This window comes from Girardinichthys multiradiatus, chromosome 6 (assembly GCF_021462225.1).
Source record: "Girardinichthys multiradiatus isolate DD_20200921_A chromosome 6, DD_fGirMul_XY1, whole genome shotgun sequence".
Taxonomy (NCBI): domain Eukaryota; kingdom Metazoa; phylum Chordata; class Actinopteri; order Cyprinodontiformes; family Goodeidae; genus Girardinichthys; species Girardinichthys multiradiatus.
The window spans coordinates 27,966,969-27,989,626 of NC_061799.1; the positions used below are offsets into that span (position 1 = coordinate 27,966,969).

The 22,658-nt window shown below is 41.6% G+C and overlaps 1 protein-coding gene and 1 long non-coding RNA gene across 2 annotated transcripts in view; one reads left to right on the forward strand and one right to left on the reverse strand.

Annotated features, from left to right (window-relative positions):
- The window catches only part of asic1c (acid-sensing (proton-gated) ion channel 1c), a 217,678-nt gene that overhangs the window by 63,134 nt on the left and 131,886 nt on the right, over positions 1–22,658 (forward strand). The gene's annotated exons all lie outside the window — the stretch shown is intronic.
- Positions 1,968–10,061, reverse strand: LOC124870418. The gene is made up of 3 exons (XR_007038767.1): positions 9,900–10,061; positions 9,675–9,836; positions 1,968–2,163 (listed from the first exon to the last, which is right to left on the reverse strand). It is a non-coding gene; the product is annotated as an uncharacterized LOC124870418 (long non-coding RNA).

Consider the following 22,658-nt stretch of genomic DNA (forward strand, 5'->3'; position numbering starts at 1 on the left):
TGGTTATGAACATAATAATGCACATACATAATATATCTCCACAATTTCCCCCTTTTGAAGACACCTATGTGACTTCACCACTTCTTGGAGATGCTAAATAAAAGATTTTAACAATCATTACAACCTGTGGAGCAGAAGGAAATGTTTGTCATCATGCTTTTTGACCCTGCCTCCAATGCCATGCCATGTGCCCAGGGACTATTGCCTGTCCGGCCTTTGTAGTCCCAAGGATGCTTACAACCTTCTAAATCTTGACAGGGAGTCGTGACCCCTCTAACTGGAGGGTGTCGATCCGTGCTTTATTCCATAGTCTGTCCAAATATGCCAATATAATATTCTACCGTCCTTCTGTTCCCTAGACAGTAATACATATCAGATGCCCTGTAATTTACTCTTACGGGTTTATCTTCGTCCTCCTCCTCGTTAGCATCCACAGGTAACCATAATAGCTACAAAAACAGCAATGGAAATAAACAATGACATAATCAACCCTTTCCCGTGTCCAAACATGCCCGTCATCCAGTCTTCTAACGGATTGTCTAGTCCTGAGTGCTCATTCATAGTGGCTGAAAGTGTTTTTAACCCTTCTAAAGCTTTTGAGACGGAACCATCAGGTGCAGTGTTGTTGGGAATAAAAGTGCAACACATATCCCCAAACATCGAACAGACGCCCCCTTTTTCTGCCAACAACATATCTAATGCCATTCGGTTTTGCACAGCCATGAGGAAGGTTGGTGCCAATTGTTCAGACAGGCCTTCTACTGCATCCCTTGTTAAGTTAGCTAGATGTAAAACATTGTAATGGATGTAGTTGATGCGGTCTACGTTTTTATTGGGAGTAACATGGAACAAAGCTGTTATAATGGGGATGTTTTCAAAGCCTGCTGAGACTTGATCCGCTAATTTATATTCATTAGGTACGCCTTGAGGAACTCCTATTGCATCAATGTAAGTGGGTGAGTCTTTGCTTAAGTCAAAGGTGTTTGCGCTCCGTTTTATGATATGTCTACGCCTTCTCCTAGTTAAAGCTGTGCTTTGGGCGTGTGTTGAAGGAAGATACTTAAGGTCTTTTCCTAACATGAGGAGAGGTGCCTGCAACCTAACCATGGCACACACTCCAATAGTATTATTTTGGATCCTAGTCAGAAGGCGGTGTCCTCCACAATAATAATAAAGTCCTGATCTTGCCTAAGGACCTATCACTGAGCCTGACACCGTGGAGTTGCACCAATCGCAAGGAATTTCCCCAACATTCACCTGCGTGGTTTTGGAAGTGAAGTTAAAGCAAGTGTATGTTCCATTTCTCCGTAGAGGGGTAAAAGGGCCAGCCCTGGTTTTGTTGGCAATGGGTGGAGCGCTGCGTATTGATACTTTATTGTCTGGATGACTGGAGCATGCTTGGAAAGGCAGTTCACAGAACAATCCGAAAATCAATGTAACAATGAAGAATGCTAAAACACCTATACCTACCATGCCCCAACCCTTAAGGGGCCTGGGTCCTAGATTTTCACCTCCCATTCGTTTCGAAGGTACCTGCAAAGGAAGATGAGGATTAGCAATATGGTGAAACACAAAAGACCTTTTTATTATTATTTTTTTTAAAGTTCAGAGTGTTCAGTTCAGTTCTCGGTGGGAGAGCAGCTACGACCACCAGTGAAAGAGAGGAAAGCTCGATCACATCTGCCTCTTCTGTGTGATGTCCTGGTCTTCACTCACAGGTGTAGACTGACCTGGAGCTAAGTGGTCTCACCAGGGGATTATTCTGCCCCTATTTGGTGGGACCACTGATCTGACGGTGCACCTAAGGTGTAGACTAACCTTTAGGTGTAAATGAACGCTTTCTCACCCTAGGGGATTATTCTGCCCCTTGAATTGGGTGAGAAAGATCTTCTGGTGTGCTGGTGTTGTCCCTCAGGTTCTGCTGGACCTCTGGCAGCGATCTCTGTGGTGCCTCTGCTGCTGCACACTGGCTCCAAAGATACCACGTGTCTCCTTTGCCCTTGACCCTCACCGCATGTGAGGTTCTCTCTGTGACCTGGAATGGACCCGTCCACCTGGGCTCTGACCACTTCCTTTTGATCACCTTCAGCAGGATCCACTCAGCTTCGGACGTGGTTGGCTGAGGTCCCTCGGTTGATTTCTCTGGAACCTGTTTTGAGAACTCTGTAACCAAAATTAAGTTGGTGACTGAGGTGTCCTGCCAGTCCCCAGCTGCCAGAGTGTGCTTTACCACTCCTCTCAATTCCTTAGCTTGATGCACAGGATGCCAAGAAAGAGAAACATGAGGAACAGCTTCATCTGACAGTTAATACCATTCTGCTTGGTCAGGTGTTAAATCAACTGTTGCAGCCACACCCTCAGGAGCCACATAAACATTTTTGGATGAAATAAACCATGTCCTACCTTCTACTGTTTCATTAAACAAATCTGGTACCATTCTGTGTGACAACGGTTGTAGAACAGAGTGACATGGGGCGGGTCAGGCGGAGAGGTGCAGGGGCAGAGACTTTGAATCCAGGGTTTCCACAGCTGACACACCGAGAAGATGCTGCTTGGAGGTTCGGTCAACAGTCTCCAGTAGATGTCAGCATATGCCTCTGCAACTGGCTGTAAAAATATTGTGTGCTGGGTGAACACACAAAAGGGTGAGTTACTCTTTGTGTCCCAATCTGAACAGGAAGAATTTATGCAGCCCCTGAGAAGCCCCTCACAGAAACAGTCTTGGTAGAGAGAAGTGGTTTAGGAGGTTGCTGTGTTATGGTGGAATAAGTAGCTCCAGTGTCCACTCAAAAATTCAGACAGTTCTCTCCCACCTTTGCAGGCAAGGTGGGATCTGCTGTGCCCACGCTGCACAGTTGTAGCACGCATCTCCCAGTGCCCCGCTGGCTCCACCCCTTCCTCTGGGTGCTCCACACCATACACCACGACCAGCCGACCACCAACATGCCATCTGCCTCCACAACCGGGGACACTGTACCTGTAATTTTTAAAATGTATAGGGTGCAGGAAGGGGTAACCCCCTCCTTGCCACTGATCAGTCATAGACATAGGGTTGTGTGCTGCTGGAGGAACAGGTTGAGCTGCAGCTAACATTACATTTTCAGTTATATCACTTTTTCTCTTATTTAATTTTCTCTTTGGCCTCTTGCAGCTGCAATTTAAGGAGCTGATTCTGTAGCTGCTCTTTCTCCTCTTTTCTTTTTATCTGCCTCCTGAGCTATTGTTTTCCTTAATCTTTAACTGAACCCCTAATGCTTTAGAACTTAGTTCTATTAGTTTATTTACAAAATGAGTTCCATTATCTGACCTTATAATCTGTGGGATACCATATGTGGGGAAGAAATGTGTAACTAGGTTAATCTATTACCACTAGGCAATACTTCTTCCCCCGTGTTTGCAACAAATTATGCATGATCTGCAAAAGATTCTTTGCATAGTCAGAAAAATTTATAGTGTAGGATTAATGCTTTACCAGGTGGGACATATTCCCCCTTTGACACATGGGTCTTCCCAATGTGTCACTGTAGCCGCTGTCCTTAGTACATTTAAAAATGAGATCACTATTTTTGGTAGATGCTATTATTTTAAATAGTGCTTGGTTTAGTTCTTATTAAAAATAAAAACTCACTCACTGATGAACACAAAAAATGAAGGGCATATTATATCTTATAATCTTAGTTTGTCTTACCCAGTTTCAGTCAGCTTTGTATTTAGTTCAAGTAACTAAAGTTTGTTTCAACTAACTCAAGTTTTCTCTATTTCAGTCCAATCCAGTAATTCTGTTAAGGTTCATTTCAGCTTGTGTTAAGTTCGAGTGTAATTTGATCATTTTGGACCTGATTGGAAAAAGTCTAAACGTCTGTTAAAATCTTTTCGTTTTACCATAGAGAACTGACCTAATTATTATGGTACTGTTGAGGACTCTAATTTTTACATAACATGAAACAGACATTTATTTCACAAAAACAGAAAGTCAAATACAGACATTTGGCCACATGAAAGTTTAAATACCCTGTTTGTAAAAGAATTGTGAAAAATTGAAGACAGGTCTATGAACTTTCTTATGGTTATCAGTATTTTTCAATACAGGTAGAACCTTTGCTATCTTTATATGATTTTTCGGAAAATATTCTGGAAACCCTATTAAGATATAAGTTTGGCAATGATCATCAGAACATCAGACCTTTATTAGTGCTTTTAAGGTCCCTCAAAGATGCATTACAATGAAATCAGTCATTCCCATTCACACACATTCACACACTACTTACTTATTTCTCTGTCAGAGTAATTTGTTTTTTGCAAAAAGTTGAACATAATTTGACTTCTATTTTCCTTAAAATGCACATTGTTTCCTCATAACCCTTTGTTTCCACTAGTTCTGTTTTGAACGCTTCCATTCGTTTTTATTCACCAAGAATCAATAAGGTGGTCTTAGTGGGGTCCACCTTAAAGGTGTTGTCTGTTGGGTGTCATGTTATCATTGTCAGGTCAGTGAGGTTCATAGGTCAGTCAGAACCTTGGTCATTTGGTCTGTGCACATAATGTTTCATAGATCCAGCCTATGATTAGTCAGCAAAACTTCCACCTACAGGTCCTTCTAAAAAAATTAGCATATTGTGATAAAGTTCATTATTTTCTATAATGTCATGAAGAAAATTTAACATTCATATATTTTAGATTCATTGCACACTAACTGAAATATTTCAGGTCTTTTATTTTCTTAATACGGATGATTTTGGCATACAGCTCATGAAAACCCAAAATTCCTATCTCACAAAATTAGCATATTTCATCCGACCAATAAAAGAAAAGTGTTTTTAATACAAAAAACGTCAACCTTCAAATAATCATGTACAGTTATGCACTCAATACTTGGTCGGGAATCCTTTTGCAGAAATGACTGCTTCAATGCGGCGTGGCATGGAGGCAATCAGCCTGTGGCACTGCTGAGGTCTTATGGAGGCCCAGGATGCTTCGATAGCGGCCTTTAGCTCATCCAGAGTGTTGGGTCTTGAATCTCTCAACGTTCTCTTCACAATATCCCACAGATTCTCTATGGGGTTCAGGTCAGGAGAGTTGGCAGGCCAATTGAGCACAGTGATACCATGGTCTGTAAACCATTTACCAGTGGTTTTGGCACTGTGAGCAGGCGCAGGGTCGTGCTGAAAAATGAAATCTTCATCTCCATAAAGCTTTTCAGCAGATGGAAGCATGAAGTGCTCCAAAATCTCCTGATAGCTAGCTGCATTGACCCTGCCCTTGATAAAACACAGTGGACCAACACCAGCAGCTGACACGGCACCCCAGACCATCACTGACTGTGGGTACTTGACACTGGACTTCTGGCATTTTGGCATTTCCTTCTCCCCAGTCTTCCTCCAGACTCTGGCACCTTGATTTCCGAATGACATGCAGAATTTGCTTTCATCCGAAAAAAGTACTTTGGACCACTGAGCAACAGTCCAGTGCTGCTTCTCTGTAGCCCAGGTCTGGGGAATGCGGCACCTGTAGCCCATTTCCTGCATACGCCTGTGCACGGTGGCTCTGGATGTTTCTACTCCAGACTCAGTCCACTGCTTCCGCAGGTCCCCCAAGGTCTGGAATCGGCCCTTCTCCACAATCTTCCTCAGGATCCGGTCACCTCTTCTCGTTGTGCAGCGTTTTCTGCCACACTTTTTCCTTCCCACAGACTTCCCACTGAGGTGACTTGATACAGCACTCTGAGAACAGCCTATTCGTTCAGAAATTTCTTTCTGTGTCTTACCCTCTTGCTTGAGGGTGTCAATAGTGGCCTTCTGGACAGCAGTCAGGTCGGCAGTCTTACCCATGATTGGGGTTTTGAGTGATGAACCAGGCTGGGAGTTTTAAAGGCCTCAGGAGTCTTTTGCAGGTGTTTAGAGTTAACTAGTTGATTCAGATGATTAGGTTCATAGCTCATTTAGAGACCCTTTTAATGATATGCTAATTTTGTGAGATAGGAATTTGGGGTTTTCATGAGCTGTATGCCAAAATCATCCGTATTAAGACAATAAAAGACCTGAAATATTTCAGTTAGTGTGCAATGAATCTAAAATATATGAATGTTAAATTTTCATCATGACATTATGGAAAATAATGAACTTTATCACAATATGCTAATTTTTTGAGAAGGACCTGTACTGTTGCATTTGGAGAGGATCTCAGATTAAATAAACTTAGTTAGAGCTTCAATCCAGGTTAATTTTGTGTCTGCGGACTTTAGCCAATTTTTCATTTTTTTTTTATACATAAAGAGCAAGATTCAAAACATTTTCAAAAGGCAGATTGTGGCAGAATGTAGACAAAACTGCTTATTGATTGACAAAATAACATTCAAGCAAATAATCACCATATTAAAGGTTCTACTTCTGGAGAATCACTACACTTGTGGGGGCCAGTTTTGGCCCACGGACCCTTAGTTTGACACATGCAGGGTAGAGTTACAATCTTTATCAGAGCTCTCAGCAGAGACAGGCTTCTGCTGTGTGCAGAAGTTTTTCAGGCAGCTGCATGTCTTTGTCAAGGTCGTTTCACAGAGCTGAAATTTAGCTTCTCCCAAAGAGGAAAATCAAGAATGCACACAATCTGAGCCACATATGGAAATATTTCACTGTAAAATGAATCTTTTGCATTTTATCTTGGTATTGTTGGTAGTATAACAATTAGCATCCTAAAGAGTTTTTACACCTTACAAAAGTATTCACACTTTCAAAGGTTTTCACACCCAAAAAAGTATTAGCACTCAAAAACGTATTAGGACTCAGAAAGGTATTGGCATGTCTGGAACTGTCAGTTAGCTTATGAGCACCAGGGAACACTTTCAATCTAATAAATCACCAATGATTCTGTATGCAAAACTAATTCTTCAAACTAGGTTAAACTATTTCATTAACCTTTTAATAGTAAAACACATAAATCTAAATGTCATGCTACATCCTTAATTATTATACAAAAAACATGTTTTCAAGGCAACAATCACTACAAGCATTTTGACTCTATTGTCTCTTAAACAGTGTTAAAACTCAAGAAGGGAGGTGCTGAGCGTTACCATGACAGCAAAGGCATGAACCAACCCAGCAGGTGGGCGGAGTCAGGCAGAACTAACCTATGATGGACAGCTTATGGGCGGGACCCACAGTTTCTACATTCCAACCCATCTTAATGAACCTTAAACTGCAAAACTGTTAACATGCACCTACCTCAGAAACAAGCTGCTTCTTAACTCTCCTGAAAACTCAAAGTTTTAATCAATATGGGATTTAGAAACATTATTCTAAACATGGATTATTGTTTCATGCAACATACAAACAAACATTAATTCCAACAAACACAAAGACACACAAATGTCCAAATTTGAAGCTTCAAGATTTAAAAGAATTTTTTAACAATTTCTTTTCAGAATATGTTTTCTCAGCCATATCTTTTAATGCTGTAATTGATCAATTTTGTTATGACAATCTTCAGGATCCTTTTTTAGGTGAGTGCACATAATCCAAAGAGATCTCAAACTATTTAGAAACACAGCAACAGTTTTCTCTTAAATGAATCCAAATTCACTGATGCTGAAACCCTTTGCCAATTCTTTGTACTGTAACTCTGTAATAATAATAACTACAATCCTGAGAGTTATTGTTATAATTCTCTTTTTATTTGGCTCAATTTAATCGCAGCTGCATTCAAGAATTTCTCTGCTCAGGTTAAATGCAAATAAGTATTTTAAGCCGGCGTTGACATTTATATGGTATACCCTAACAAAACAAAAACTGCAGAGTTTGACTTAATCAGAAATTAAGATAATAAGCTTGACTCCAAACTGGACTTTTTTCCACATAGTGTTTCAAAGGGAAGACACATAATTTTCCTTAATTTGGCTATTTAAATTTTGAGAGTTGGGGAGAAGATTTTTACTATAACCCCTCTTTAATAATCAAAATGCTGATAAATGTTCCAATATTTTATGATTTAGTAATCTGAAATTACTTTGTGTACCTTTGTACGCCTATGTATTGTTTTAATCTTTAAACCTTCAGAAATCAAAGAAGGAGACTGGAATTTGAGCCGACCATCCTCTTTATTGTTGAGAGAGCGTTTATTTGGTTTTCTTTTCCTAAAATGAACAATGATGTTAACTTTCTGCAGATTGAAGAGAGGAGTGGCTAAATATTCCCAGACCTGTTAGTGTATTATTTCTGCTTGGACAATAATCAGATTTAAAATTATTAGTTCACAGCTCCTAATTTACCTCAGATCATATTTGCTCCTAACCCAGTTCATAATAAGCTTCAGACAACATTATGCTAAAAAGCCAAAAATACAGATCTGTTTTAAAATAAAGAAAAAGCATGCTTAAAAAACTTAGTACTGTGGTGGAAAATAACTCTGCGGTTCTGAAGGCCTTTTCTATGCAGAGTCTTTTAGGAAACATGAGATTAGTTTAATTTTTGTGTGGTACCACTGTCCAATCAGAATCTTTCTTACCTTCAAAAATAACCCAATTTGTCCAGTAAAGGTTTGTTTTGCCAAGGAAAATGTGTTTAACAAAACCAATTACTCTCAAAAATTTTAAAAGTTTTTCAAATCCGTATTTTATTTTATTTTTCCATCGTTTACATATTTCTTCGGCCCCCTTCACATAATTTTCCATAAACTTCACATCTCCTTTTAAATCAGAGCTTTTGCTCGGTCCCTTCCATGTTGTTTAAAATCCTGTGAAATAAATGTTAAATGACCTCTTCACAATATGCGCACAAAATCCGCTTATCACTGTATTGTCTTTGTTAACAACACAGTGCATTTATTCATCCGCAATGGTGGACCTGGCTGCCACCCACACATACACACACACAGACACAGTCAGCGTTTTCCCACAGTCACTACCGTTTAATATCCGCAAAAAACACTTAATATTCACATTTATTCTATAATCCGCACCACAAATAGTAATATCTAGGACTCGACAGTTATTTTAACCCAAATGATCATCTCGCTCAGTCTCACAAACACATTCTAGCTCGTATTTCCTCAATTCAACACAACAGTCTGACAGACACTCGCACACAGGAAATATGCACAAATATGCAAAAACAATCCACTACAAGCCACTTCACCCTATATACAACAAATGCATTTTATTTTCGCTTAAGTAATTAACAATCCAACTGCATTTTTATGTCAGAATGTGTGTTCAAATATTTAAAGTCAACTGCACTTCCCTGTCACTTGTGTAATTCCTCCATTTGTCCACTAGATGGGGCCTCTAACCCCTGTAACATTTCTTAGGGCCTCTAACCCTTGTAAAATTTCTGAGTGAATCATTCACCTGTTTTCTTTAAAAAAAAATTCAGATGAATTACTCGTCTGGACTCTAACCAATGCCAATTATTCGTGTTTTGCTAATTACACGGGCCTCTAACCCAGCTTTATCTAATTAATTCGTCAATTAATGAGTGGAGCAGCCACGCTCAGCAATAAAGGACTTTAACCTTTGACCTTATTTATTCATCTTTTCATATCTGACTCCATTTAAACGCGTTCACTTAATGCACACTCTTTAACAGTTTTGCAGAGTAATAACAATCAGAACCACTGAGACCTGGTTTAATTTGGCCTATACATAAATTCAATCGGAGAGTTTAATGAAATTGGCTCTGCCTCACCTTTGATGATTAATTATCGGCGCCCCGGTCTCAGAGGTTTCCGTCTGTCACACTCTCTCTTTTTCCAAATTCCCTGATTCAGCTGTGAATCACGTCGGAGGTCACCAATTGTTGAAGCACCCCCCCAAGGGGTGTTCTGCGTGTTCGTTTATTCACCGTAAGCTGAAAGAATTCACAAGACATTAGAATAAATCACACGAAAACAGCTGTATGTTATTCAAGTACCTGGACCAGGGAAGCTCTCTGTCATGTGATCACAACACACACCGTGACGACTTCGGAGCTTCTCACTGGGCACATGGCTTTTATTAAAACACATGAAAATGAACAGCCCCTGTTTACAGTTTTTTCCCACATATGGTTATGTACACACATTTTCCTGCCTACCATATTAGGACATGTTCCTGTCTCCCAGCTCCTGCACTCTGCTTTTCTGCTGATATGAGAAGGGAGTGCTTGGCCAGTTAATCTTTTTCACATCCTCTCCCAACCCCTACAGTTCTTCAGTATTTTCTGCTTCACTACACTCAAGGCCAAGTTTGTGCAACAACACTTCTGCAGGCCACAATGTCTTATACTAACACAGGTTATACATTTTATTTCCCACACTGTTTATGAACATAATAATAACACACTGGTTATGAACATAATAATGCACACACATAATATATCTCCACAATGGTTACCTTTCCTGTAGCACAGGTCTATACTTTCACCTTTTATTAAACAAATAAAGTTGTTTTAAGTTACAGATATTTACAAAACAGCATTTAATTTCTGTATCCAAGTGAGATAGAAATTACGCATATTTACCCTTCTCCTCTCTGCTCTGTATCCTGATGACACACATCAGGTTACAGGTCTAACAAGTATGGCATGATATGGAATATGTTTGGTTTCAAAACCACAAATTCTTGTTTTAAAGTCCCTTGAATGAGATGCTAGCATAACTGCAGGAGTGAGCAGATTTTCCTCCAACTGTATGGAGCAGCCGCTCTGCAGTTTGCAAAGTCGTAACATTAAAACTAAATGAGTGTCACCCATCACTGTTACTAAGGGAATGCTTTTTTGAAAGTACACTCAGATGGGATGCTAGTAGGCTAGAACGGCAGGTGTGTTAATAAGGGCACAACAAATTTATGGGTTGTATGGGTTTCCATCACAAACCCATACATCTACCAAACACAGATGTACAAACCTAGTGGAAGCGCTGTGCAAGGTAAATGTTTTACTCATTCCAATTCATGTGTTTGTTGGTGTGAACGAATCTGATACCGTCAAGTTGCTGAAAAATGTCTTACTATAGATAATGAAATGTTTGTATTGTTAAATGTTTGATGGTTTACAACATTAGGTGTAATGTATGAACAGACAGCAGCTACAGTTCACTGCTGCTGTAGATGGATGGAGTATGAGAGCAACAGTAAACAGAAACTCAAAAGGACAAACACATGGGAAAATCCTCTTTGTCCTTTGAGGTTAACTTGTTATCTGGATAAAGCAGATTATTAAACATAATAGCATAAATCAAATTCAGTTTTACCATAATTTTTATTGATGATTTAGCCCCTCAAAATATGATGGTGGTGTTTACATATTATCTGGACAATTAGGACAGATTTATGCTATTTATAAGGCTGTGTGTTAGGGTGCTGGAAAGCATATCTCTCACTAAGGTGAAGCACACACTTAATTTTTTTCTGACAGGAAGTTTCTTTTTGTTTTGCTGTAGTTAATTTTTAAGACCACTAACCTGCAAGATTAATGCAGTGCACACATGATAACAGCCTAACGACTTAATCTGGAGGGAATTCCCTAATCATCCACCTTATTGGGGCGGACCATTAGACTAAAGATGAGGGTGGAAGTGGACTGGAGTTTTAGTGTTATTTGATTTGTATATAATTTAATCTATATTATTTGGTAGTCAGATGTATATTGTGTATGTAAAATAAGTTTATTAGTGGTATTCTCTGTGTCTATATAAAGCAAAGCTGTAGTGTAGAAGAGGGTTGGACTGTAATGTGAGGTTTTTAAAAAGCTGCACTCCTGCCTAAAGAGCAGGATACCTGTTCAAAATTATTAAATCAAATTAACTGAAAGAACATTTAAAGCAATAAAAACACAGCATGCAACCCTGTCTTGCTATTTTCCAACATATGGTCCTATTCGTGGCTTCTGGTTTTTTATCCTGTTTAAAGGGTTCAACAACAACAAACCTCTGCACTGTGATAAAATAATAGCCTTGTAGTCTATCTTCTCCGTGATTTGAAAAAACACAGCCTACCACCACGTGCTGCCTCAAGTGCACACAACCACTACGGCTTTCTGTAGTTAACATGCATCTCATATGGACAATCGTATTAATTATTTCAGGTGGAAAATGCAGATGTTGCCGGGAGTTGACTCAGTAAAACCAAAGGAAATCCTACTCGAATTGGGTGTAACACAACATCACTTCCGGATTTGTACACAAATTATTAAACACGAATAAGGCATAATCAGTGTGTGCAGTGTGTCATGCAGTGAGAACATACATCTTCTGTTTAGATCACACCTATGGCTTTTAAAATTTCCTAAAATAAGATGAGCTCACTGTTTTTTTATTTATTCTGTTTGCTCTTTTCCGAGTGATTTTTTTAATGAGACAAAATCAATTGCACACCTAAAATATAGAAGGGTTTATTGCAACTATAAAATAAACAATCCCACATCCACATGCAATACGCTGTCTGTATTCCAGATGTGCAAGCTTTTTTTTTTAAATAACTTTGGAAGGTGCCATTACTGTATTTATTCTCCACCAGTGATTTAAAACACTTCAGGAAATCTGTGTCTTCTGTGGCTGCCAATTTTATTGCAGGTTGTATTGCTTCTGTTTTCAGGATAGGACTGTGTCTTGCTATTGTAGAAAAAACTGCTGGCAGTAGAGCCTTACATTTTGGTTCAGAGTGTGTTGACAGCAGACTGTGGGCAAACAGGAACTTTGTTGCCCGTTTGCAAGAAACCTTAAAAAAAAGCTCGTAAAGTAATAACATTTCTTATTACTTTCTTCCTCATGGAACTAGACTGACAGCTGAGCAGGGTTTCTGTGCAAAGATCTATTAGGGTGGTTTGGATAACTGTGTGATGTGTACTTTCACTATCTGACAGCTGTTAGTTTAGAATAGAGAGACAATTTCTCTGACATTCATTTCTGAGGCTTGTTGCCTCACCACCCTTGAGTCCACATTTTCTTAAACCTATGATCACCTTAATTGATAGTAGATCAAGTAGGGCTAGAAATTAAATGGCCTTCAATGAACCTAAGTGGAATATTGACCTGCCCTCTGCAAACAACCTGGGTAAGTGAAACTGACCAGCAAAGCATTATTTTTACCAACTGTACAGATTCAATAAAAAATATGAGTTTCTAATGCAGTATTTAACAAAAATACAAAGTTTTTGCAGAAACAAAACTATTACTTTCACATCGTGAACATCTGGGTCACCTGATTTTAAGTAGGGTCATAATGACTGCCACTAGATGGTGAGAATAATAGTTGATCTCAGCACAATTTATCCAGACCCTACAGCAGTTTATTTGCATTGTGAATGTGTGCCGGACCAATGTACCAACAGCAGGAAGAGAGGATGTAACATAAGAGCAGCGCAATTGAGTAGAAGTAGTGGAGGAAAAAAAAAAAAGTATCCGAAGATGAAAGATTTTAAAAATGTCTCTTGGGGCTACGTGAAGTAGTGACAAGGTGCCGGTGCACAACGACATTTGAAAACCAAAGTAGCAACAGAAACCCTGATGACACGGACTTTCTTCTTTATGCTTTCATCTTCTCGATCAGCGCAATACTACCCTTGAAACATTCCGTTGCAACTGAAGTTGTGCATTCTTTCACTTTTACCGATCCCTGGACTGGACCAACAGTGTGAATGTACCCTTATATGTTTGAGCTTGAATTTGACTCTGACGATCCACAAACCATAATGGATATTAACGTAGATGCCGAGGCTGAAACAATTAGTGACAAGGATATCCATAATCTACCGCACTTAAACTGGCTTTTCTTTTAATGTTTTCTGAATTATGTGTCTTGTTTGATTGTTTTGTGTTCATGATTGTTACTTTTAAACAACACATTCCGCTAGTATCACTATTACCTAGTTATGTAACATGCCATACAAATTGCAGAAACAGTTTGTGACTTGCTCATAACTACGTACAAGGGGTGCGATGTTCTAAATGTTCCCTTGTTTACCAGCTCATTATTCTATAATTATTAATGTAGCTTGGATCATGTTTTCTTTGGAAATGTGGTGGAGATAAATGGTTCTACTGGGCCCATCATAGGTTTGTATGCCTGGAAATTGTTCTGTTGTGGTGGATTATGTACCAGGATATATAGTTGATATTTGACAATCAAATCTGTCCCTTTCAGTCCACCATGGTCCTCTTTATGACCCACTTTTATGCGCTTTTTCATCATCAAACAATCTGGAAATCTATACAATGTGTGCACATATGGGCCAGTATTTGGGTTAGTTAGTTACACAACACATGTAAATACCACTGAAGAACCAATGTGAATAAAACACAAATATTTATACTTTAAGTACATAAGCCGTACTTAGCAATACTCTGTTCTTCAACCTGAATGCATGCCTTCCCTGTCCTGTCTTTCAAATATCACTGCAGCTAGAGTGCCATATACAGGCTAACTCAGACACTAGAGGCTGAGAAGTTATTAGTTTGTGGGCTACAAGTAGCCAACAGGAGGTGCTCCAAAAATGTATAATTCATAACTGGACACTCATTGATACCTGCTAATAAGTTAACAAACCTCTAACGAGCACAAGCATTCTCTAAGGAGACATTTGTACTAAAAAGATCTTAATTTAGTTTAGTGTGTGGTCAGGTTAAGTTGTGTTTCTTCCCTCTAGCTACATAAACAGATGATTTGTTGGAGTTGGGGACTGGCATGATGGAAAAATGTTTTACAGGAGCATTATTAAATTAATCCAAGGAGAACTCAGAGTAGAACGACTTCGCTTGTGCATTGAAAAAGAGTCAGGATGATTTAGGCGTCTGATCAGGATGCCTTCTGGGCAACTTCCATTGGATACTTAATAGGCACGATCTACTGAAAAGAGACTCCAGGGAATACCTAGAATTTACTGGAGGGTCTATATGTCCTTTCTGGACTGGGAACCTATAAGAATCTGCCTGAATTAGCTGGGTTTCTTTCCTCGATTTCCCTGGTTTTCCCCACAACCTGAACTCAGATGAGCGGAAGACAGTACATTGATGGATAAATGCTTTTTATAGTGTTTCACATGTATTGCTTGATGTTCTTCAGGCTTTCACAGTGATCATTACAAATTAGGAGTCTGTAACTTTTTCAATTCAAAGAGCCATTTTTGGCCTTAGTCAAGTAAAATAAAACATGGTTAGAGTTTGAAAAAAGACAAGTTTTGATAAATATTTATTATAGGAAAGTTGTTGTCATTTGTAAAACACCATCATTTTATTTCTATTTTTAGGTTTCAAAATAAAGAAAAACCTTAAACTTTTGCATAAAGAGGATAAATACATTTTCTTCTATGGAATGGTGATATTTGTGAAAAACAAAATACGTTTTGGGACCTTGTTATCCTTGAACCGCCACCTTAACGTGGTGGAGGGGTTTGAGTGCTCAAATGATCCTAGAGGCTATGTTGTCTGGGGCCTAAATGCCCCTGGTAGGGTCTCCCATGGCAAACAGGCTCTAGGTGATGGGTCAGACAAAGAATGGTTCAAGAACCCCTCATGAAGAACAAAATATCGAGGCACGTGACGTCGCCCGGTACGGCGGAGCCGGGGTCCCACCCTGGAGCCAGGCCTGGGGTCGGGACTCGTTGGAGAGCGCCTGGTGGCCGGGTTGCTCCTCGCGGGACCCGGCCGGGCCAAGCTCGAACGAGAGACGCGAGGCCATCCCCCAGTGGGCCCACCACCTGCAGGGGGAACCGTGAGGGACCGGTGCAAAGAGGATTGGGTGGCGGACGAAGGTGGAGACCTCAGCGGCCCGATCCCCGGATGCTTAGGCTGGCTCTAGGGACGTGGAATGTCACCTCGCTGGGGGGGAAGGAGCCTGAGCTTGTGCGGGAGGTCGAGAGATATCGACTAGAAATAGTCGGGCTCGCCTCCGCGCACAGCATGGGCTCTGGAACCCATCTCCTTGAGAGGGGTTGGACTCTCTTCTACTCTGGAGTGGCCCACGGGGAGAGGCGGCGGGCTGGTGTGGGTTTGCTTGTTGCTCCCCAGCTCAGCCGTCTCGTGTTGGGGTTTATCCCAGTGTATGAGAGGGTCGTATCCCTGCGCCTTCGGGTTGGGGAGAGGTCTCTGACTATCATTTCAGCCTACGGGCCGAGTGGTAGTGCGGAGTACCCGGCCTTCTTGGCGTCCCTGTCGGGGGTGCTGGATAGTGCCCCTCCCGGGAACTCCATTATTCTGCTGGGGGACTTCAACGCCCACGTGGGGAACGACAGTGACACCTGGAGAGGCGTGATCAGGAGGAATGGCCTCCCCAATCTGAATCCGAGTGGTATTTTGTTATTGGACTTCTGTGCTAGTCACGGATTGTCTATAATGAACACCATGTTCAAACATAAGGGTGTCCATCAGTGCACTTGGCACCAGGACACCCTAAGCAGGAGGTCGATGATCGACTTTGTTGTCGTATCATCAGACCTTCGGCCGCATGTTTTGGAGACTCGGGTGAAGAGAGTGGCTGAGCTGTCCACTGATCAACACCTGGTGGTGAGTTGGATCCGCTGGAGGCGGAGAAAGCCAGACAGACTTGGCAGGCCCAAGCGCATAGTGAGGGTCTGCTGGGAACGCCTGGCGGAGCCCTCGGCCAGGGATGTATTCAACTCCCACCTCCGGGAGAGCTTCGACCAGATCCCGGGGGATGTTGGAGACATAGAGTCCGAGTGGACCATGTTCTCCGCATCTATTGTCGATGCTGCTGCCCATAGCTGCGGCCGTAAGGTCTGCGGTGCCTGTTGTGGCGGCAATCCCAGAACCCGGTGGTGGACACCGGCAGTAAGGGATTCTGTTAAGCTGAAGAAGGAGTTCTATCGGCTGTGGTTGGCTTGTGGGACTTCTGAGGCGGCTGACGGGTACCGTGAGGCCAAGCGTGCTGCGGACCGGGCTGTGGCAGAGGCAAAAACTCGGGCCTGGGAAGAGTTCGGTGAGGCCATGGAGAAGGACTACTGGTTGGCCTCGAAGCGATTCTGGCAAACCGTACAGCGCCTCAGGAGGGGGAAGCAGTGCTTTGCCAACACTGTTTATAGTGGGGGCAGGAGACTGCTGACCTCGACTGAGGACATTATCGGGCGGTGGAAGGAGTACTTCGAGGATCTCCTCAATCCTGCCATCACGCATTCCGTGGTGGAAACAGAGGCTGGGGACTCGGGGTTGGACTCTTTCATCACCCAGGCTGAAGTCACCGAGGTGGTTAAAAAGCTCCTTGGTGGCAAGGCTTCGGGGGTGGATGAGATCCGCCCTGAGTACCTCAAGTCTCTGGATGTTGTAGGGCTGTCATGGTTGACACGCCTCTTCAACATTGCGTTGCCGTCGGGGACAGTGCCTCTGGACTGGCAGACTGGGGTGGTGGTCCCCCTTCATAAGAAGGGGGACCAGAGGTTGTGTTCCAACTACAGGGGGATCACACTCCTCAGCCTCCCTGGTAAGGCCTACACCAGTGTATTGGAGAGGAGAGTCCGACCGATAGTCGAACCTCGGCTTCAGGAGGAGCAGTGTGGTTTTCGTCCCGGCCGTGGAACACTGGACCAGCTCTATACCCTCTACAGGGTGCTCGAGGGTTCATGGGAGTTTGCCCAACCGGTTCACGGTGTTTTGTGGACCTGGAGAAGGCATTCGACTGTGTCCCTCGTGATGCCCTGTGGGGGGTGCTCCAGGAATATGGAATCGGGGGCCCTTTATTAGGGGCCATCCGGTCCTTGTACGAGCGGAGCAGGAGTTTGGTCCGCATTGCCGGCACTAAGTCAGACCTGTTCCCAGTGCATGTTGGACTCCGGCAGGGCTGCTCTTTGTCACCGGTCCTGTTCATAACTTTTGTGGACAGGATTTCTAGACGCAGCCAAGGGCCGGAGGGGGTCATGTTTGAGGACCAGTGGATTTCGTCTCTTCTTTTTGCGGATGACGTGGTCCTGCTGGCCCCCTCTAGCCAAGACCTACAGCATGCACTGTGGCGGTTCGCAGCCGAGTGTGAAGCGGCTGGGATGAGGATCAGCTCCTCCAAGTCCGAGGCCATGGTACTCGACCGGAAAAGGGTCACTTGTCCTCTTCAGATTGGAGGGGAGTTCCTGCCTCAAGTGGAGGAGTTTAAGTATCTCGGGGTCTTGTTCACGAGTGAGGGAAGAATGGAGCGGGAGATCGACAGGCGGATCGGTGCGGCTGCCACAGTAATGGGGGCGCTGTGCCGGTCCATTGTGGTGAAGAGAGAGCTGAGCCGAAAAGCAAAGCTCTCAATTTACTGGTCGGTCTACGTTCCTGCCCTCACCTATGGCCATGAACTTTGGGTCATGACCGAAAGAACGAGATCACGGATACAAGCGGCTGAAATGAGCTTCCTCCGTAGGGTGGCCGGGCACTCCCTTAGAGATAGGGTGAGGAGCTCGGCCATCCGGGTGGGGCTCGGAGTAGAGCCGCTGCTCCTCCACATCGAGAGGAGCCAGTTGAGGTGGCTCGGGCATCTATACCGAATGCCTCCTGGACGCCTTCCTCGGGAGGTGTTCCAGGCACGTCCCACCGGGAGGAGGCCCAGGGGACGGCCAAGGACACGCTGGAGGGACTATGTCTCTCGGTTGGCCTGGGAACGCCTTGGGCTCCCCTGGAGGAACTGGAGGAGGTGTCTGGAGAGAGGGACGTCTGGGCGTCTCTGCTGAGTCTGCTGCCCCCGTGACCCGGTCCTGGATAAGCGGAAGACGACGAACGAACGAAAATAAAACCAACTAATGACAGGAAAAATAGATCAAAAAAATATTGCTGGTCTTTTAGTGTCATTCTGTTGTGGGAATTCAATGCAATTACTCCATAAAAAAACTCAGAAAGACTACTAAAACCTGCATTTGCTTTTATATCTAAATTTAAAAACATTAGTTGGTTCTCTATCAATTCTAGTCAAAGTTAATGAGTATAGAAAGTCTTTTATGGAACAAGTCCTTACAAACTTTGAGGTCATCTCCACACACTGAAGCTTTAGGTAGATTTGGAATCGGGTGTTTGAAGCAGGTCTCAAATTTACCTTGAGGCACAGCACTGAACCCTGGGATCTATCTGTAGCTTGAATCATTGTTAATAATTGATGTGTACAGATGATCAACCACAATTTGACTTCTTGAAGAAAGCGGAGAGGTTTTTGGACATGTATCTGTTGAGCTTTCTTTGTGTACTATTGTATGCCTCTTGCACTATGCAGAGGATATCTGTTTTGATGGCAAAAGTGAGGTAAGCCCCTTTAAATTACTTGGCACAGGCTTCATGGTGCATATGTTTTTTTCACCAAAGTTTACCTGTAGATCCTCAAGTTAGTCCAAAATATTGGTAGTTTCAGGACGTTGTATCTGAAACGTGTAGAAACTGAACAAAACCCAGTCTGATATGAACCTGCGAAGCCAGGATTTTGGAGGATCTCATTCATTTCTCAATGGAGGTGTGCAAGTGTTTTAATGCAAACATCTAAACAAAGCGTTAGACTGAGGTAAAGAGTTGATTTTTACACACATTGACTTAATTTATGGAAATATAGCTTACCTGTATTTACACCTCTTCAAACTTCTTGGAGTATATGAAGTATTCAGAATGGTACTCAACCTAACTCATTCAGTAGTTCTATCATATAGTGCAAAGATTTGGCTCCAGGGATGCCTTCTTTTTTACATAGGAGTATTGCTGTCATGACTGCCAATAACCTACTTTCACTGGAGTCTGCTAGGTATGACATCTGTGAGAGGCTCAGCATGAATGTCTTCAGCTTGTCGAATGGCCTGTGGAAGGCATTACAACTGAGACTCATTATGTGTACCATACATGTAACATGTAATGTGATTTGAAATAAAGACAGGAGTGCTGTTTTGTATGCTTTTACCCAAGTATCCTGCTTTATCCAAATGCAGCATATTTGTGCCAAACACAATCACATTTTATTGGCTACGCGGTTCTCTTGCAAACACTTGACCACAGAGATGGACACAGTTCAGTTGTGAGGTAGGCAAGGATCCCCCAGAATCCTCCTTTTCCAGGGGTACAATAGAAATATTTTGGATAAAATATATCAGCAAGCATGTTTGAGGTGCTACCTTGTCTTTTTGGAAAAACTGTGCCAAAATACTTTCCTTGAAACTAGTGAAATCCTGAGTTAACTCTCTCACTGACTTAATTTTCCCTGAGGAACTCTTGGTGCAGGGTGGTCACATTGAGAGAGAGGAATGTATCTTCAGTGTATGCAGAAACCTGCTCTTTGCATATGTAACAGCAGAAAACAGACATTTATAGTCACAAAAGTAATAAAACAGATTAATTTATCCACAAGATTGTTACGCTTATTTATAAAATACCATGTGGTCACATTTGCATATGTTTTCTTCTGCAGCAGTGCTTTTGAAGACCCTTTTTATTTAGATTCATTTTTCTTGTTCTCACACACTGAAATGCATACACACAGAGACACAAAACTTTAAAATTATAATAATGCTTTTCTAATATTTTTATTTTAAGTAAACGTTTTTTCTCACCTTGTTTTTTTTTTTTTTTAGCACTTGTAACTGATCTGGATGCGGCAGCTTAGTTGTGTCTGTAGACCTCGCCTTTCAGACATTCTCTTGGCATCTTTTGTACTGGTAAAGTTCTTGTCAAGCTACAATTTTTTATCTATGTTTCACTAAGGTTTTGCTTGGGGTGCAGATTAGTTATTGTCCACATCTCTGTAATACTTCCAGAAACTGGATAGCCCAGATTTTAGCTTATAAAATTTAAGGGGAAAGTGATCCTTTTGCATCAGACATGAGACTGATTCTTTATTAACTGAAGAATGGGAAGAAAAACATCCATTATATGGTCAAGCCATGAATCATTTTCAAAGTTAAAATCCTGGTTAGAGGTCCTGGGGATTTTAGCGAGATTCACAGAGTTACGGTTTAGATTTTGCACATTTACAGTTAGTAGTGTCAAAATGTGTCAAAATCTAACTCAAAATGCCTCATCAATATTACCACTGCTTTCATGTAAATAATGCAACTGATCCATTAACAAAATCTGTCTGTAAAGGCAGCAGAGCATTACAAAAATCATGTATTTCTATTTTTTTTTAGCTGTTATGTTGTTCGTCACTCACTATTAACTTTGGTCATCATCACAAGCACTCAAAAATTGTCTTTTTGAAAAAATACAAATTAGCGTTATCTTTTGAGCAGAAACCCTTAATATTAACACAAAAATGACCCAGATAATTGCCCATTGCTCACTAAATTATTCATCTGATGAGACTGAAAGCAGATAAGTTTCATAGTGCATAAGGTAAACCAATTCTATTTTAGAGCAGAAAAGGTACAAAGTGGAGCAGAAAATGGGAAACTAGGGAATTGATCTCTGTTACAGTTTTCATGATTGTGTTTCTGTTCAGCGCTTCAGTCTTTGGTGAAAGGTCAAAAGCAGCCAGTGTATTTAGGACTAAGCCTAGAAGAAAAAATAAATGTTTACACACAGACACACACCGAGACACAGAAACAACATTCCCATGCATGAATATTTCCACCTACTCATTTAAACACGCTGAGAAACACACCAATACACATCATCGCCTCCCACGCACATTTGCAAAGAGCCAGTAAAACATATAACACACACACACACACACACCATGAAACATGTCAAGTCTCCAGCATTTATGATAAAATTCACCCTGTCCTTTAAGTCTGCATCTGAGAGCGTGGCTGGTCATACCAAAACAAAAGGAAGCATGTTTCATATCCAGGCCTTTGCTCTTGTTATCCTATTCAATAAGTCTGTAGGGGCAGTGTTACTGCATGTCAATGGTGGGTTAGGATTGAATGCCAATAAAGGTTGCATGCCTAAAGTTGTTGCAATAGGCTTCATTTAACAGGAACCATTTTGTGTAGGGAGCAGAAAGAATCTCATTGGAAGTGCAGTACTTTGGTGAACTTCCAGTTTTATTCAGTTGTCTCTATATGATCACTATTATCACTATACTTTGCTTGAACACCAGTGTACTATGTTTAATTCCTTCATGTAACCTTTTAAGCTTCACAACTGCCAAAACACAATGAGTCTTGATTTGGTTAATGGCAGTAACGAGTCCCAACTGAATGTGAAACAACCGATATTTTAGTCTGAATAGCCCTCATTTGTGGTTTTGCAGCTTGTCTTACACACACTGACAGGGGGTGGGTGTGAATGAATCACAGAAATCACAATCCTCAGCATCTTGGTCACAGTGGTACAAACAAGGGCTAAATTTAATTATAGTGCACAAGACTGAATGCAGTTTAGAAATAATTTTGAAGTGTAATGCGACCAGAATTTAATGACCTTCAAATGTAGCATTAAAACAGATGTATAAATCACATAAAGTGCACTAGAGTCTCTCCTCTCTAACTCTGAGCAATCGATGACCCTCGCTCCCCTGACGAGTTGACCTGATCCGTCTGTCTTTGGAAAGTGAGGTAGTGCATGCAAAAGTATTCATGCCCTTTGGACTTGATAATTCTTTTACATTACAGCCTCTAAAGTATTTTATGTGATAGATCAGCATACAGAAGTATAAAAATAAATAGAATAATCCAAATAGTGTTGCACACATGTGGATTCAGACCTTTTTTAGTCTGATGCCCCTAAAAAATGCAATTAAACCAGTTACCTTTAGAAGCTTGCCAATGTGTAATGTTATCTTGGTGTAAATACAGCGTGAA